This window comes from Meriones unguiculatus, chromosome 8 (genome assembly GCF_030254825.1).
Source record: "Meriones unguiculatus strain TT.TT164.6M chromosome 8, Bangor_MerUng_6.1, whole genome shotgun sequence".
NCBI lineage: Eukaryota > Metazoa > Chordata > Mammalia > Rodentia > Muridae > Meriones > Meriones unguiculatus.
Window position 1 is genome coordinate 36,551,358 of NC_083356.1, and position 17,498 is coordinate 36,568,855.

The following is a 17,498-nucleotide window of genomic DNA, read 5'->3' on the forward strand; positions in this document are numbered from 1 at the left end:
TCCTTCCCACTCTCAACTTCATTGCCTCCTTTTGTTTATTATTGTTACAAACATATGGACAAGTGTATTAATACAAAGTGCTGAGCCCATTTTTATTTTTCCTGTGAATACGGTTTCAGGGCTGGCCACTTGCATTGGTTAGCTAATGAGGGGCTCAAACCTGGGAGGGGCTAGTTCTCCCTCTCTCAGCAGTCATTAGTTCCCTTTAGTGCTTTGTCTAGGGATTGGGTTGCCATGATATTTCCCCCCTTCTGGGTTAACAGGTCTGTTGACATTGTTGTTCCGGTCTTATTCATGCAGCCCTTTCTAGGAGCAGACTTGTTGGTACTCTGACTTACAAGCTTTACACCTTCTCACACCCTCTTCTCTAGTGTCCCCTGAGCAATAGGTACAGGAGATATGCTGTAGACATATCCATTGGAGAATTAACAAGAATAATCACCAAATGGTGATGTAAATATGAAAGAAGAATGAGAGAGAGAGAGAGAGAGAGAGAGAGAGAGAGAGAGAGAACTACTTCTTGCAATATAGTGGGACTAAAGGACAAGCACATTAGGAAACATAACAATTAGATGTCTTGAGATTTCCTGTAATCTTTGTGTTCTAAGTATTTGTGAGCAGGTGAACATCAAAGGTTAAGAAATGCAGGAAAGGGTGGTAGAGCCTCAGTTTGCACTGTAGTATATATTGATGTCATGATAAATGTTTACAGCAGTCTCTCTAGGAAAAGAAAAAAAGCTGGTTTGTAGCATTTGGTGATTTCTTTTTTTTTTTTAGATTTGTTTTTATTTTTTAATTTTACTTCTTTTTGTGAATGGGTGTTTTGCCTACATGTCTGTCTTTGCACCATGCAGCACCCATGGAGGCCAGAAGAGGGTGTCAAATCCTTTGGAACTGGGGTTACAGATGGTTGTTAGTCAACCATGTGGATGCTGGCAAATTGAACCCGAGTTCTCTGGAAGAACAGCCACTGTGGTTAACCAGTGAGCCACTCTCTAGTATTTGCTGCTTTCTATGGTGTAAATATTTCCATAATGACCAGTTTCATGCTAGCAGTACAGTGCCTCTAAACTTGGAGTTGAGAAGCTGTGAACGTAGTCCGATCTCTTGAAACAACATGAGCTGGCTCCAGCACACCATTGGCTCACATGGTCATGCTATTTTTAAGCTCTGATTCTGGGTGCACCTAGGAGTGGAATTTCCAGGAAGTAGTCATGTCATGGGTGATTCATAGGGGCAAGAAGAGACAATGGGACAGGAGCAGAGCTCTGCCCTTCTTTCTTCCCCTGTACTTAAAACAGGAAAGAAAGCAGCCTTTTGTGAACGTGGGCAGAGGCATGGCATGGTCCTTGCACTGTTGGTTAGAGTGAAAATGATTACTGCTTTGAAGAGCAACTGGCAGTATCTATCAGAGTTCCAAGTGCACATGCTCTCTGACTCTGCAGTTCTGTTTCAAGATTTTGTTTGTTTTGAGGCAGATTCTCATTATGAAGCCTAAGCTTCCCTAGAATTTGCTATCTAACCCAGGCTGGTCCCCAGTTTGTGATCCTCCTGTCTCAGCTCCCCAGGTGCTTCAATTGCTATAGCAAGATCCTAGAAGCAACTTAGATTTATATCAATAAGAATTGATATAGATTGAATGTGTATCCTTAAAGTCAGATATCATTGCTGCTGCTGTTCAGAATTGTAAGCTAAGAAGAAATGGGTTCCTGATATGTTTTTTTGTTATGGTTAATTAAATTTGTTCTTTGTCAACTGAGGACACTGACTTCTCTCCCTTAGAATCCATCAATAGCCAATGGTTCATCAGGGAAGGGGTCCATCCCATGTGTCTCTCTGCCATGCATCTCTGACTATGGACAGAACAAGTCCTCTGTGGACCCAGTTAAGGCAACTGCAGCTTCCACGAGTTCATGTCTACATTAGCTTTTTGATGTCCAAGAGATAGCATTTTGTAGTTCTTCTCCTTACCTTCTGGCTCTCACATTTTTTTATTCTCCCTCTTCCATGATGTTCCCTGAGTTATAGAAGGAGGGACATCAATGTTCTTTTGAGAGCTGAGCACTTAGTTGCCCCTTTTTTCTCAGTACCTTGAGCAGTCATAAGTCTCTGCATTCACTACCATTGCAAAGAGAAGCTTCTCTGATTAAGGTTGAGCGTTTGACGCCATGTCAATTTAGCTAAGTGCTAATGTTAAGTCCGCATGCTCCTAGGGTTTATGATGGGATTTAAAGTATCAGAAAAGAACTGCATCTTGTGGAGTGGGTCGCAAATCTAGTCATAGAATAGTTGGTGCCCCATACCAATTGTGCAACTATCACAGATGTAGGAATGTCTTGCCTGGCAGATTAATGTACTTTGTAGGGTCCACTGTGGAGCAAGGCCACCGCTGATGTCTTTTCTTTACCAGTGGCCTGTGTAGCACTTCTCATCATCACAAAAGCTAGAGAGCAGGGAGGAAGCTTGCTGCTCAGTTCCAGCTTGATTTCTCTCCATCTTGCAACCAAGGTTTGGGGTGTCTTCAGCAATAAGGTCTTACAGTCTAGATTCAGTGGGCCATCAAAAAGAGAGGCAAGAGTGTCTTAGTTAAGGTTTCCATTGCTGTAAAGAGATACCATGTCCAAGGCAACTCTTATACAGGAAAACATTCAATTGGGGCTGGCTTACAGTTTCAGAGGTTTGGTCCATTATCATCATGGTGGAAAGCATAGCAGCGTCCAGGCAGACATGGTGCTGGAGGAGGAACTGAGAGTTCTACATCTTGATCAGAAGGCTGCAGAACAGCTCAAGCATAGACTTCAAAGCACCCCACCCCCACCCCAGTGACACATTTCTTCCAATAAGGCCATACCTCCTAATAGTGTCACTCCCTATGGGCCAAGCATTCAAACACATGAATCTACCAACACCATACCTATTCAAACCACCACAAACAGCCTGTATTGTTTGAGGCTTTGCTGACCAACAACTAATAAAGTAATCAGGATATATTTCTGAGTTATAGGAAAAGCAGTGTTCAGAAAAGTTTATGTGGTAAGCACTTGTATATGTAGAAAAGTGGGAGGTCATGAATGTTTTTCCATATCTGTCTTCATACACAACATGCATACTTGCTTGGCTCTGTTTACAGTATATCTGGAAGCCCACACTGGGTAGATGGCACCCGACTGCATATCCTTTTATATGCACTTGAGGTTTTAAATTATTATTTATAGACAGTCTTGTTTTATATCCCAGGGTAATTTATAACTTGTTGTGTATCACAGAACAGTCTAGAACTTGTGGTATTCCTACCTCAGACAAATCAGAGGATTATAAGAGTGTGCCCCCATATTGTTTTTTTTTTTTGTTTGTTTGTTTTTTTTTGAGGAAGAATCAGTTGTGACTAAAAGAATACTTGGGACCAGGCTTGGAGGTGCGTGTTTGTAATCCAGACACTTGGAGAGGGAGGCAGATTGAGAGTGAAAGACCAGCCTGGGCTCCATAGAGGGACAGAACAAAACTACTTAGGGAGTTTCGTACATGAGAGCCCTTTCCATTTTTAGAGGGAGTTAGCAAGTCCCCAACAGGAAGCCAGTACTAAGTGCTAGTCACTTCTCTGAGTTATCTCTCCTAGCCGGCATATCTGCCACTGGAGCTTTCCTCATTGCCTGGCTCTGCCTGGATTCCCAAAGGATCCAGTAAATAGGTGATAAATATCTGTGAATCCCATTTTCAAGATGTGTGTGCCTGTGTGCCTGTATGTGTTTATATATGTGTGTGTGTGAGAAAGAGAGAGAGACTGAGAGAGAAATTGAGAGAGACTTGTGTCAAGTCTTGACATGCAGAAGAGAGAGTTTGGTAGCATTATTTAGAGGGTTTTATAAACAGTCCTTGCTTAGCCATCCAAGGGGTTCAGGAGTTATGTCAAGCTTCCTGTTGCCCTCTGCTAATCCCTGGCATTCCCCCACCCCTTGGGTTACATGGCTGGTCTATTCTGTCAGTATTGTCTCAAGTTGAAGCCTATTTGCTCTGGAAAGTCAGAACTCTGTTTCTGGAGCAAATGAATCCCTGATGTGTTTAGCAAGCAACAAAGGTGAGAATTTGTCCCACTGTGTCATCCTTTTATAGACTTATTTGATCTGCCCACTGCCTGTCCAGGATGAATCATCAAAGGCCCCAAAGACACTGGCTTCTGTTCACTGACAAAGAACATTTATGGCCTTTCTTAGCAAAATAGATGTTCCCGGAGGAGCTTTCATTGTTGTTGTTTGCTGTGGTTGGCCACATGTCGAACTCATCAGCTGTTTTACAGAACCAGAGGTTTCTCCTTTTGGCGCTCCCTTGTTACAGTTTAGAAAAAAAGCTCCCTAAGTGGGTTATACATCTTAAGAGGCTTTCATGACACTCACTGCCTGTGATTTGGTAAACAGTAACCCATATGGGTGAGGAGATGGGAATGGCAGCCAGATTACAGAGACAGGGGATGGGGGATGGCAACCAGTTTACAGAGAAGATCGCATAAAGAGTGTCACGTTTTCTGTTACATGTTCCCAAGTGATGGATCATTTGGCCATGGCATTTTTCAGTTCTGGGGGCTCATTCTGAGTTCCATTAAGCACTTGGCAGATCATTGCCCAATCTGCAAGCTGGCATGTGGGGTTTTAGTTTACTGGAAGTTGAGTGTGACTCAACAGTGATATCTGACCCCCCTCACACAGTTGTTCTGTCTTCATTGCCTGAGTGGAGATGGAGAGCAGCTTTAAATGATGCTGCCCCGGGAGGCCCTTTACTGGTGCCCCTTTTCAGGCTCGTCTTGCAGTGTGTAGAATTGAACTTGGCTCTTATCTTATTGGCTTTACACAGCTGTAGGAAAGAAAGGGTGGCTATCTCCATGACAGACTGTGAGCCTGGAAAGGTGATTGGGTCCACTTGCTTCCTGAACTCACAGAAATTCAGACCTTTCTTGTCGGGATTCTTTCCATCTCCAGGCAACTCCTGCTTGAGCTGGCTTCTGTAGAAAGGAGGTTTGCTTGTTTATTTAGTTGAAAAGTTTAAAGATAGAAGTTAAGGCTTAGAGAATCCAAAGCTTAAAGTCTTGCCAAGTCTGGACACTTTTTTTTTTTGTTTTTTTTTTTTTTTTTGTTTTTTCCGTCTCTTCATAAAACACATTTCCTTCCCAGATTATGGCATCAGTTAGCAGTTAGCAGCTTTAACAGGTTTAGAAAGGTCGCCTTCCTGATAATCCAGCAGAAAGTCTCAGAATTGATCCTACTGTCCCTCTGGTAACATGCTCATCCCCCAAACAGTCCCTGTTGCTGATGTACTCTGATTGTCCATCCTAGGCCAGATGCCTGCCCACTGGGGAAGGTACGCTGGTGTCGGAATGCCTTTGGGGGCACAGGAACAGAGAAAAAGGCAGTGTGCTCATTCTCTAAGGCATTCTGGGAACTTTTTCTGAGTGATGGGTAGACAGGAGCAAAGGATGTCTAACGTGATAGGGTTTTAGTTAGTGTTTACTGGATGAGTGAATGAACAAAAGAATGAGCAGAGAGAGAGAGTGAGAGCTGGTTGTATGGCACTTGCTGTGGGTTTAACAGATGGAGCTTTGCAAAGAAAGAGGGATACAGCTTTGAAATCCAGCCATTAAATTAACTGAAACATTTAACAAGAAACATGAGAAGGACAGACATGTGATAGCTACTTCTAGGTGTCTGAAGGGCATGGACAGGGCAGGAGCTTCGTTTGGGTCCCTGCTCTGTGTCTTCGGGGCTGGAAAAGATACTTTATTTTCACCTCAATTTAAATCTTATTAAAAAAAAACAATTCAAATTGGTAATTGGTAAAAGCAGTTAAGTTATTGACATACCCTGGCTTTATTTCTTTGTAATTCTCTGAGCTCCCCACATCTGTATGCTGGCTTTGTTGTCAGGTTTCCATCCTGAAAGTAGCTTAGAGGAATTGAGGTACCAACTCTCTGCACAGTTCTTGAACATTTCCACTCTTCCCTCTGGTTGGCTCCTCCCACATCCATTTTTTAGATCAATCTTGGGCAGAGGAGAGGGGAGAGCATTGTCTTAGACTATTCAGGACCCACCTTTGGAACTAAAGGCAAGTGTGCATGGCACCTTGACGAGGGAGTGAGTGGAAGAGATGTCAACAAGAGGTGGTGACAGTCTCCAAGTGGTCCCTGTGCAAGGATGGAAACACTAAGATGGGTTGGGAAGGCTCTCACTCTTCCCATGACAAATTCACCTTCTAATAAATGCACATTGCTGGGTTTTTCTGAACAGTAAGCATTTTACACATTTTCACAGTGACTTATCATATCTCTGTTAAATGGACAATTATTTCCGTTGTATAGATGAGGAAACCAGTGTTGGGAGGTTAGGGTATTGCTGGCAGTCAGGCCCCAGGAAGCTAGCCAGATGTGTCTGGGCTTGTGGGCCCCACTCTATTTCCCTTTTGGGATGGTTTGTAGAGAAAATAGATTCTTAATAGAGGCCCTAAAAGGGGGTTTCTAATGATTCATCACAATAAGCAGGGCCTTGGGAGTAGTTACCGCTTTTCATTTCCAGCTTTTATTAGGAGAATCCTGCTTGCCTTTTTTTTTTTTTCGTTAGGTAACTGTAGATGAGAGGAAAACTCTTTTTCCTAGGGTCAGGGAAGTGACAGATAATTGAATGAGCCCCAAAGAAAAGCAGAACCATTGTTGACTCACAACGCTTCAGAAGGCACAGTTACTTGAGAGACTTTCACAAAAACGAGTTTCTCTTCTCTTAACTTTTCTGCCCGAGGCTGCCATTTGTTTTTTAAAAGCAATAGAGTAACCATTATGTAATCTATGCAGTGCCTCCTTCCCTTGGGTCCAAGTTAACTGTGCCTTCAACAATGCAGAATGTCTTTTCATGTTGGCGAAGAGTGTACATAAAGCTAGCGGGAGTCCTAAATTAAACTGCCAAAGCAAAGGCAAAACAAGCTGGGTTTTCTGCTTTTCTCCAGATACTGCAGAGACAATATCCCACAGGGCCAGAAGATTGATTTGTGCAGGGTAGAGTCATGTGCTCTGTAGAGAGTGTCCACGCCTGGATATAATGGCCAGGTGAACAGGCACCCGCTTGTTCACAGGCCCCCTCACCTCTCTTCTACGCCAGTGCGACACATTTATCCCAAGAGAAATGAAGCAAAAATGAGGAGCTCCAAAAATGGTAGCTGTTGACTACCTGACAAACGGAGTTTTGTAAATGTCCTAGTTCATTTTCTGCTGCTGTGATGAACACTGTGACCAAAAACAAGTTGGGGAGGAAAGGGAAGCCAAGGCAGGAACGTGAGCTAGGAACTGAAGCCGAGGCCATGGAAGAATCTTCCTCATTGGCTCACTTCCCTAGCTTGCTCAGGCACCATTTTTTCACATAGCCCAGACCCACAGACCCAGTGATGGTATGGCTCCTTGTGGACCTGGCCTTCCTACATTGACTCATAATTAAGGGAATGCTTCATAGACAAGCACACAAGCCTGTGGTTCTTAACATTTCTAATGCTGCAACCCCCTTAGTCAGTTCTGCATGTTGTGGTGACCCCCCCACACACACACTAGAAAATTATTTTCAGTGCTACTTCATAGTTGTAAGTATGCAAACCCTGGGAAAAGGTCTTTCCACCCCCAGAGGGTCACAATGCACAGGTTGAGAACCACCGCTCTAGGCCAATCTGAATGAGGCAATTTCTCAGCCAAGATTCTTTCTTGTCAGGTGTGTATAAGTTTGTGCTAAATTGACAAAAAACAAACAAACAACAACACAACAGTAACTTAGGTGCTGTCCTTTTTTAGAGTTCTGTGTCTATTTTCCCACTCCCAGAATATTTATTACATAATGGTGCTTTACCTATCTGTATTTCCTTTAAGTTCTCTGCCTACTGTTCTGGGTCATGGACAAAGAGAAGGTCAAAGCACAGCCTCTAGTCCTGATGAATAGCCATTGGTGGGCCTCTTCTCCCTGGATTTGCTTCTATCCATTCCCATCTATATACGTTTGGGATTCTGATGACTGTGAACATGTCAGAGTGGTTCAGCTGGGCCTAGAAAAGGTGTGAAGTAAAACAGGATATGAGAAATGCCTGTGGGTAAAGGTTTAGGGTTAAACGTCAGGTAGACAGTATATCCTTCCAAAAAAAAAAAGGTTGTTGAGGCTTGTTGACCCTAAAGAATGATTCTGATGGCTGTCATTAGGTGTGAGGTTGAAGGTGACTCACCACATCACCACAGCAGAATCTGGCTTTACTCTGATATAACCACTGCTGCTAGGGAACATGGGGGATGAGGGAGGAGACGCCATGTTGTATAAGAGTGTACATGTGTGTATATACGCTCATACAAACCTTGTTACCTCTGTGACCATGGTTTCCAAAATTGTCTGCATAGTAGAATCACCCACAGAGCTTTTAAAACTCAAAGCCGGAGACCATATACCATCAGGTTAATTTACAGACTCTGAGAATGGGTTGGACATAATCATTAGGTGTGTGTGTTCACGTATGTGTACTTGTGTGTCTGTGTTTGTACATGTGTATGTACACCTGTGGAGATCAACCTTGGGTGTTATTCCTCTTTAGATGCTAATCTTCATGATTTTTTGGTTGGCTTGGAATTTGCCAATTAAGCTAGGCTGGCCCGTTTAGCCACTGGGGTTCACCTGTGTCTGTCTTTCTGTAGCTGAGAATACAAGCATACATACCACACCAGACTTCTTAATGCTGGTGCTGATGGTTGAACTTTGATACTCATGCTTGCATGGCGAGCACTTTACTGACTGAGCCACTTCCCCAGTTTTTAAACTCTTCAGTTGATTCCAGTTTCGGACAGGTTCTGCAGCAGCATTGCGTGTCGTGATTGTGATGATAACATGATTATAGTCTGGGGAAAAATGGGGATTGTGGTAGTTGCAATGGTGATGGCCACTGTCATTTCCTGGCTTAGCATCTCTAGGCCAGGCCATCTGTTGAATTTTAATAAAAATTCCCACTAGTCCTTCCTCTGCTCTCTGTGGGAGGCTGGGGAAGGAAAGGAGGGGCCTTACCTCCAAACTGATGTTTGAACAGTTGACTGACCCAGATTGGCACATAAAGACCAGAAAGAGGAGGCAGCTGGGCTTATCTTGTTCACCCCTGAGAGACCTCTGCGGTCATCTTTAGTCTGAGATTGAGGTTTCTGCTGTTGCTGTCATTACCACAGCATAACCTGTCCATATCCTGGTGGATATGGCCATCCTTTTAATAACCACAGTGGATTCAGGAGTCAATATTCAAAACCATCTTTGCAAAGTTTGTGCACTGAGGGTGAGTTTATTTTGACCTTTGGCTTGGAAGAAGGAAAGAGCACAGTAAACCAGGCTATTAATCTTAGGTTGGTTGATTCTTCCATGAAAACCACTGTGTTTGTCTCAAGAAACCGGATTAAATAAATTAATAAAACATCGTCTTGTGTCTTTGCAGAACTTTTCTAAGTTCATGGTGCTCTGAAAACCTCATGCCGTTGCTAGTGTTTCATACCTCTCAGAAAGCTGGAGAGGCCTAAAACAGAGCTGTGGGTTACCACAACGTTTAAGAAGGAGCCATGCTTACTCAGTGTGCATAGAAATTTCCTACTGGAGCCTTGCTGTAAGAGTTCTGCCGGGAGGTGGGAGGATGCTAGAGAAGGTGTTCCTGGGAGAGCAGAAGGACTGGGCAAAGGAACAACAGTAGGAAATGGTATTGACAGGAGCTCTGCAATCAGCTTAGAATTGCATCAAGGTGGCACAGTTCTCCACCATCTTGGAAGACTGGAGAAGTTCATTAAATGGACATTTCTACTTGTGTTTTTCATCATGCAACAAACATCTAACATTTTTTGTTGTTGTTAATTTCAGTGTTGGAAGACATCTGTATGATGATGAAGGGCTGGATAATTTTGTTGACTGCCCCCATTTGCCCCAAAAATCATACCAGATACCATACCAAGGGTTGCACATTGCTTACTAGTAGTGATTCTTTGCTTAAAAAAAAAAAAAAACAAACGAACATGATTCTTTGTTCATGCCTCAGGAAGTCAAGCCTGGCCTTTGAACTCAGTTGTTCTCTGGCAGTGTAGACATGAACCTCTGTGAGCTTCATGGCCTAGATCCCAGGTCTGGTGGGGTGGTTGATTTTGATTGTGCTCCTCATAACCAGTAGACATGTTCCTGACACCTTGCACCCTCAGTTTTTTAAAATGTAAAATATTAGATAAGATGACTTTAAAGTTATTTCCTTCTAAAATTGGGCAGTTCATTGGAAACTCTGTAGGCTGCAATGTTAGTTTTGTCATCATGATAATACTATAAAATCACTTGGTAAAAGAATCTCAGTGTAGGGTTGTCTAGTTTGTTTAGATTAAATTGGCTTGTGGGCAAGTATATATGTGTGTGTGTGTTTATATATATATATATATATGATATATATATATGATAAAGATAATTATTGAGGGAAGATGGACCCACTGTGAGCCGTACCATTCCTAGGCAGGGATCCAGAACTTTATTAGAGGGGAAAAATCAAGCTTAGTGCAGACATGTATACATTAATTTATTGCTCTGCTCTTGACTATGGATGTCATATGACCATTTCTCTCATGTTCCCGCTGCCTTGACTTCCCTGTGGATGGTAACCTGGAACTGCAAGCTAAAATAAACCCTTTTACCCAGAAGTTTGTTTTGTCAGCGTATTTTATCACAGCAACAGGAAAAGAAACTAAGACATAGACATACAAGATAAGTGACCTGTTACATGAAAATGTTAAGTATAGAAATGGATACAATAGCCCTTTTCTCTAAATTTATGGGTCGAGGCAAGCCTAGAGCTTAGGTAAAGGTACTACTCTTCTCCTTTGCCCTTGTTAAGGATTACAGCTGAGAAAGGGACGCATTATCTTGCTGTGCGTGTTCTAACACAGGGTTTTAGAGAGGGACCAAGCAAAACCAATTGAGTTTCTTTGCAACATAGACCATATTGATCCCCCAAGCTTTATGAATTATTTTTCTCTAACTTGAAAAAGTAACTGTGAGAAGCTAAATTCATTCACACGTTTAGCTCATATAGGACTTATCCTGTTGTTCTGTTTAAACTTCGAATCTTACCTACCAGTGTCTATAGGTAATGACTTAATCATTTAGGCTACTTCTGAGTGCTCCTCAGCTCATTCCTCTGTGGTGCTTGAATGAGCGTGGTTGCAGGGCTGCAGTGACATTAGCCCCAGGATTAGAGTAAGTCAGCACTGATAGCCACATATGCCCAGACTAGCTGCAGCTGTGAGCTGGGTACATACTTTGTGTCAGGTATCATATCAGGCTCAGTGCTGGCTCGGGAGTACAGGGTTAGCAAATGAAATTGGCCTGTGTCTGCAGGAAGCTCCTAGTGTTCAAGAATCCATACCATCACAGTGGCAAATGCTATCAATGAGCACCACAGGCCCCTGAACACTCCCAGCTAGGGATCTGACCTGGTTTGCTCAAAGTGACAAATTGCTGGACATGGCAAAGAGCCCAGGCAGGCAGATGGGGGCTGGACATGCTAAAGGCAGCATGTGGTCCCAAGTGTAAAGAGGGATTGGAGCCAGCATCTTCAAAATTCAGCTGACAACAGCATGAGGGTCCCTGTGACTTGAGGAATCTTAGGACGAGGCCTTCTTGAGACATCTCCTCGTTCTTCCTTCCCTGACTTCTTGAAGGCATAATTCCTACCTTTTTAGTTTACAGGGTATATTATCTGTATCATTTGTCAGTTGCTTTGCACTGGAGTACGATAGTGTGTCTTTCATCCCTGGAAGGGAAGGCCACTTCCTGTAACCCTGGGTGCTTCCCTAGTGGTGACACAGGCTGGAATGTGTCAGCTCCATGTTTAGTGAAATGTACACCGCCCATCAGTGAGCTTCTCTCTGTGGGACTCAAATCAATTACAACTACAGCGGTAGGTCACAAAGCACGCAGGGATTCAGAACAGTGGCTTGTGACAGCCCCAAGTGCCTGTTTGCGCACGCATAGATTTATGGAAGCTTCTGTTGACCGAGGCAATTAATGGGGAAATGGTGTGCACCTGGGAATAGTTTAATAGATAATAGCTTGTAATTAAAACTTTCAGGTAAATTGGCTTTTCTTCATTGGTGTCATATTACCTACTTTGCTTTCTTCCCCTGTGATCCTGTTTCTATTAATAGATTACCAGCCATGAAGTCTTCTCTTTGCTGCTGGCTCTCTTCAATGTTTTATGCCTCCTCCCTGTTTTCTTCTGTATCTGTTGGCCACATTTGTTTTTGTCTTGCCTACAGCCTTCCCATTTCAGTTGCCATCCTTTTGAACAACAGAACTTTCAAGACATTAAAGGATTCATCTCTACTCCCACCCTGTTATCAATTGATTTTTAACTTCCCTGGTCCTTCTTACCATTTTCCCACAGGGATATATATTTTATATTCAAATAGCACACTAGGATATAGATGATTTGGTTCTTTAACTCTTTTCACTTAATAGTCATAAGTTGTCTGTTTCAATTTTGAGATAGTCTCATGTAGCTCAGGTTGGCCTTGAACTCAGCATATAATAGCTGGGGATGACCTTGAACTACTGATACTCCTGCCTCTACCTCCTGAGTACTAGGATTAATACTAGCATATATCATCGTGCTCAGTTTATGTGGTATTAGGGATTAAAACTGAGGCTTCAAACATTCTTGGCAAGCATTTTACTAAGGAAACTACATCCCCAGCTCCCAATAACAAAACTTTAAAATTTGTTGAAAGGTTTAAAAATATTTTATGTGTGAATGTTTTGCCTCAGTGTACATATGTGTACCACATATGTGCTGTAGAGGCCAGAAGATGGTGTTGGATCCCTCAGAACTGAAGTTACGGACAGTCGAAATCCTCCATTGGGGTGATGAGAACTTAACCTGGGTCCTCTGTAAGAGCAGCAAGTTGCCCTTAACCACTGAGCTGCCTCACCAGCCCCAATATTCAGAAATGTTAAATCAGCAAATGAACTCCCATTCTGTGTCAGGCATTGTTTTAGGGAGTGGGAACAAATTAGAACAAACCAGGCATTACAGATCTAGGTATAGTTCATGAGGAGAGGTAATAAATATTCTTGTAGGTTTTGTCAGGAGGTACCAACATACGGAAAAACCAGGATATTTAAAGGAGAATTACACACTCTTCTTATGTTCCTGTGTGTGTACTTAGTAACTATATATGATCTTTGCTTTCAGTGCCCTGTAGTGTATTTGGAATGTCAGCATTATGAATGTATAGAGAATGTGTGAGTCACTGAAGAAAAACCCTTTCTTCAAAGATGAGCAAACAGATTCAGGGAAAAGAAATGGCTTGCTCAAGACCTGATAGTTAAGGTAGTTTTCATTCATTCTAAATCTTCTCTTAGATCCCTACAATGCTGTTTCCCTCCTGTCAGGAGTTAATTTCTATTATCTGGATTTTGTGATTTGTAAATAATGCTGCAGTGAGCAACTTTACCCAGGTGCCACCTGAGTGAAAACAGCAAGTTCACAAATAATAAAAAGGAAAAGCCATTATTTATTGAGTTCTTATATTTGCCAGGTGCTGTGCTGTATCTCTGGCAGCAAGTGGCTGCATGTTTCTCTCTCTTGAGATGAGAAAACCAAGGGCTCCACAAGCAGGCCTGGCTGAGCCCAGACTGACTTGCAGCCGTGTCAACAACCTTCCATGTCTGAACATGAAGATAGCAACGTCAGAAACCATTGTCACTAGATACTTTCTTCATGCCTTGACAAAACATCTAACAGGGAAGGGAGAGTTCATTTTGGCTCACAGTTTGAAGGCACAATCAGCCGTGGTGAAGAGGTCATGGCAGCTGGAGCATGAGGCAGCAAGGCATACTGTATCCATACTCAGGGAGCAGAGAGGAATGCTGGGACTCAATTTGCAGTTTTTCCTTTATCTTCAGTGTGAGACCTCAGCCTGTGAGATGACAGCACCCACATGCAGTGTGGAAGCACCATCATAGACACACCTAAAGGTGTGTTTCCATGGTGATTCTAAACCCTTCCCTGCTGACAATGAAGATTAATGATTCCATTCCATTTAAGAGCTTGCCAGGCATGTAAACTCTGTTGAGTTTTGACCATGTGTAGTTGCTGTTCTTTTTGCAAAGGCCAAAGACAGTTTGAATGTGGACACATTGATTTGTTCCTGTTAATTTTGCCCGGTCATCAAAATAGCACAGCAATTATTATTAGGGTGAAAGTTAGGGTTAGAAATGGAGCTTGGAGACTCAGGTATTTTAATTAATGTTGTAGCCGAAAGAAAAGAAAGTGGAGAGGGTTATATGAGGTAGGAGTTTTGAGTGGACTCTATTTCTCAGTAGTTTTACGATGTTCCTGAAGATAGTTAAACTCTTTGTCCCTCACACTCTTCATCTAAAAACAAGCAGAGTGGAATCCTCTCATTATGGTGCTGGAATACTTGAATGATGAGTGGGTGTCAGTCGTTCTGTGTGAAGCGGCAGAAACAGGTGGCAGTGGTCCTTCTGTCATTTATGTCAGAATGTCATGCATTAAAAATCTTTTAAAAGGGCATTGATAAATAGGTGGCTTTGGTTTTGTTTATAGGGAAAGCTATATTTAATTTTTTTTTTAACATTTAGTGTGTATATGTGTGTGTGACGTAAATGCAACATAGTGCATGTGGAGGTCAGAAGACAGCTTGGCAGGAGTCAGTTCTCTCTTTCGACCTTGTGGGTCCCAGAAATTGACCTCAGGTTGCCAAAGCTTGTTAGTCTTTGTCTACAGAGCCATCTCAGCAGCCCAAAGCTGTTGTGTCTGACACGGAGGGGATAGGGGTAGTATGAAGGTGTGTGGATATGACAGCAGAGATTAAGGTCTGAGGTGACTGTGAAGCTCAGAAATGAACAGTCCACCTAGGCATTTGCCATTCTCATTGCTCTTGATGCCATCCCAGGTTTCTGTCATCTCGTCCCTTTCTAAAGGTGACCACCCAAGCCTGTGTCCTTGCTTGTGGAGGGCATGTGATTGTCAGGGCTAAAATGGCCCAATGAGCAGTGCTTTGTGCTGCTGACTGCACCCTGGGGTGAAAGAGCTGTTTGTGGCAAAGGGCGGCACATCCCAAGCATGTCTCTGGCATTTTCCTGCAAGCACCAAGTCTGCAAACAGAATACTGGACTTCAAACTGCTTGCTCTATCAGCAGCTCTCATACCAACCCACCCCTCATGGGAAAAACTTTGCTTTGGGACAGGCTTAGAGGGAGAAAGTATGGTGTGTCCAGAAGATCTTTCCTTCTTTTTCCAATTAAAATCTTGGCACAAAAACATGCTTGTCATTCCTGTCCCCTGTCTCAGCAGCAGATCCCCATGCTGAAACTCTGAGCCATCGTCCCCACTTCCTCATATTTCAGCTTTTCCAATTACAAACAATGTGCTTCTTTGGGTGATGGGGCTACTAATACTCCAGGTGGTGAATGGGTGGTAGGGAGTACAGCTCTGTGGAAATAGAGCAGTGAGGCAATACAAACACGGGGGTGGGGGGGATGGAGTGGGGGAGGAGCCTGTCAAGGGGTGGGTGCTGTGAGAAGGCCTTTTGGCTTCCTTGATATTGAGGGAAGCCCTCTTTTAGCTTCCCTCAGACCCAACTGCCTACATATTTCATGGTGTGAATACATGATGGAGTATTATAGAGCCTCTAACAGTGATGTCACTATAGTACCTTTATTGAGGAGGGACAGCTAAGATAGGATGTGAAGTGGAACACAGCAGATTAGTATTGAGATATGAGCCATTCTTACAAAAATACACTATCTTTATATAGACACATAATTGGAAGGGTATCCACATGCTGTGGGTGGTTGGATCATGGGTATTTATATATTTTTCTTTTTGCTCATATGTATTTTCAGATTTTTGCTTCGGTCAACATATTATTCACAGAGTGAAAAAAAGGGGGGGGTGGGGTTATAGAGGGCCATAGCATCTCATTTACTGCCCAGACCCTCATTGTAATCCTTCTGTATATTTGTGAAGGGTCTTCTAGGAGTTGGGTACTGTAGCAGGGACTGCAGTGCTCATGATAGCCGCAGTCTGACAGAGCCTACATTTCTTTTTAAAGCTAAGAATCATTAAAAATAAATGACAGTTTATGAAATGTAAGTGCTCTGAAGGTGAATGAAGGAAAGTAGGGGTTCATTTTCAGGAAGGAGTATGGCAAGAACCTTTTCCAGCTGAAAGCAGAGGCACAGCCATGGGAAGAGAAAGTGTGTCTGCAGTTCTGTGGTGCCATAGCTCATGCAGGACAGTGGAGGTCCTTTTTTCTTGATGTAGGTCACTGAGAGGACTAGAAAAAAAGGCTTCCAACCCTCCTTCCCTGTGAGAAATGTGTTTCATTTGGAAATGTGACCTGGACTCATGTACAGACTTTTTAACTTAAGGGAAGTTTGGCCATGAGGAAAAAACCTTATGGCTTCTGGGGACTCGTTAATATTTTGTTAAATAGCAGGAAGGTCTTGGGTTTGATTTGGTGGCTTTATCTTTGGTGCTTTTGAAATGGTCATTCTGAAGTCTTCTTTCAGTGTGTGAATTGAGCTGCCAGCTGTATCCAAGGGACTCCCAGGCCCTCTTTTCTCTGCTCTTATGCATTCATAGGCTCCTCATCTACAAGGGGACTGTGGTATCTTAGCTTGGAACCCCTGGCTGTGGAGATGATTGGAAGGAGCCATTGGCCTTGAAGATCCCCTCTTTGCTCACCCTGGGAAGAGGAAGGGAAGAATTATAGAGCAGGTTTTGAATTCCAACCTGGCTCCATCCAGAGTTTTGAGGTGGCTTTGGCTCTGCTGTTACCCAGCACTGCACAAGAGTACAATGTGGAACGAATGAGCCCAGACCTTGAATGTCAGATAGAAGACTGCATGGAAAGGCAAGCAAAGCTGCTCTCCATGTGATTACACATCTTGAAAGGTTGTAAGGCAACTGGGCAATGTAGCCCAAAGATCATAAATGTGTTCAGAGCCTTTGATCCAGTGATTATAATACAGGGAATTTATGTGGTCACAATTTGTCTACAAAAAGAGAACAACAAAAGCAGAGACGACTGCCAAGGCAGTAACTGTTAATAAGGACAACTCTTTGGGGTCAGAAAGTGTTTTTCTTATACGGTGTTTACAAGAGCTCCATGGCATTCCTAAAACGTAGGTAGATTCTTATCCCCATCGGCCAGGTAGGACGTGAGAGGTTGGAGAAATTGAATGAATGGCCCTAGTTCACTGGCATACACAGGCTCTAGACTTTGGTGCACGCCTCCTTCTCCCTGATGGGCTTGCCTGGAAATGCAGGGTGCAGTGGCAGGAATCAAGTAGTGATCAGGAGGGAGTGAGCCTGTGAATACACTGTTGGAGAAACTGAAACTGCAAAAGGTTGAATTTGTATAAGTTCTGGAGCAGGTACTGAACCTGACCAGGCTACACAATCCGGAG

At 43.1% G+C, this 17,498-nt stretch overlaps 1 protein-coding gene across 6 annotated transcripts in view; it reads left to right on the forward strand.

The window, feature by feature from the left end:
* Positions 1 to 17,498, forward strand: part of Cyrib (CYFIP related Rac1 interactor B) — a 126,498-nt gene that overhangs the window by 42,404 nt on the left and 66,596 nt on the right. The window lies entirely within an intron of this gene.